Below are 1798 nucleotides of genomic sequence, written 5' to 3' on the forward strand. Positions count from 1 at the left end.
TTCTCATTCTGAAGAGAGAGAGAGGAGAGACAGAGAGAGATAGAGAGACAGAGAGAGTGTGAGAGAGTGGAGAGAGTGAGAGAGAGAGAGAGAGAGAGAGAGAGAGACAACAGCTTGTTGACTTCTTACATGATGTTCTCAAGGCTACAGGCAGTGGACATGCAGACCACAACTAGTTACAGACTGGTAGCCTATCTACCCCAATATATTCTACTGATGAGTTGTATGAGTGTCAATAGCCTAATAGGTCTATTGAGTCATGTAGGGTTAATGTTGTGCCTCACAAAACTACCTACCGGAATACTCTGCTTTCAAACAGCAGCCAATCGGATCCTCGAATCCCTCACGACGTCAACGTGGGCTCGGCGTTGAAATTGGCCGCGAGCTGAAGACGTTAGAGGAGCGCGAGGCGAGGAGGACAACATCTCAGAAAAAACAAGAACAAGAAATTCCCTCCAATAAACATGTTGAATTCGCTCACATTACTCCTGGAAAAAGTACTCTTCCTCACTCACCTCTATGTCTTCAATCACTTCAGGACCAGTCTGTTTTTTTCAGACACACAGAGAGAGAGGGAGAAGAAGATAGTTACAAATCACTGCGAGAAAGAGGAGGTCCCCGATCCCTCCGCCGGCACCGCACTCCCAGACTCACTATACCAACGGGGAGACTTGTTAGAAGTTCCCCGGACTCTATTCACTCATTTCGGCATCTATTTAGGGGACAACCGGGTGGCACATCTGATTCCGGATATCTTGCCACTCTTTACAACGGACAAGCTTTCCATCCAGGTGATGGTAACTAACAAACGCTTAGTTCTTGGCGTTCTATCCAAGAGCGCCAGCATTCGGGTGGATACTGTTGAGGACTTTGCCTACGGCGCGTCAATTCTACTTAACGTTATGGACACTACCGTGCAGAAACGACCGTTGGATGGCGAAGAGATTGCGAGGAGAGCAGAGGAAATGGTTGGGAAGATACCTTACAGCTTGCTGTGGAATAACTGTGAACATTTCGTTACTTATTGCCGTTACGGCAGCGCGATCAGCATTCAGACAGACAAGGTAACAYGTTGATGTTGGTCTAGATATTGGCCTTCCTTCTTTTCTTTTCTTTTACGCGCAGCACGGACCTTTTGAAGATGCCATCTTTAAGAGAGCTATATATCCCAAAGTTCAGCTAACCGCAACATGATAACGGTGTTTTACTATACAGACCGTACATTTCATRGGTCCCTATAAGTGTTGATTGTACATTGGGTGTGCGTCCTGTGTGCGCTCTTGGAACTGTTGCGCGCTGGTGAGATGTTCTCACAGAGTGATGCTTCAGGACTCTGCCCGTTTCTATAACTAGTTGCAGAATTTGAATATTTAAACATAAATATATCCATCTATAGATTTAGGTGAATGCTGTGAACTAGTAATTGCTGGTTTAGGTGATAGGCTTATATGCCTTGATTTAAAATGTTTAAAAAGTTAGTCTATAACTCCATTCAAAGTAAGCTATGATAAAGCAGGATCGTTTGATTAATCTCAAGTAAAATAGGCAACAACAAAAAAGGCTCACTACTCTACTTTACTCTGTGAGAAATGTCAATGATATGCATCAATATGGGCCAATGTTTATAGAGCAATTGTGATCATGACGGACAAGGCAGACAATGTTTGCATCCCAAATGGCACCTATATAATGGTACCCTATATAGTGCACTACTTTAGACCAGGACTGGCACCCTATTCCCTATATAGTGCACTACTTTTGACCAGGGCTGGCACCCTATTCCCTATATAGTGCACTA

At 44.2% G+C, this 1798-nt stretch overlaps 1 pseudogene; it reads left to right on the forward strand.

Annotated features, from left to right (window-relative positions):
• Positions 1-293: 293 nt before the first annotated feature.
• Positions 294-1287, forward strand: LOC112078493 (lecithin retinol acyltransferase pseudogene; annotated as a pseudogene).
• Positions 1288-1798: the final 511 nt, after the last annotated feature.

This window comes from Salvelinus sp. IW2-2015, unplaced genomic scaffold, assembly GCF_002910315.2.
Source record: "Salvelinus sp. IW2-2015 unplaced genomic scaffold, ASM291031v2 Un_scaffold5745, whole genome shotgun sequence".
NCBI classification, from domain to species: domain Eukaryota; kingdom Metazoa; phylum Chordata; class Actinopteri; order Salmoniformes; family Salmonidae; genus Salvelinus; species Salvelinus sp. IW2-2015.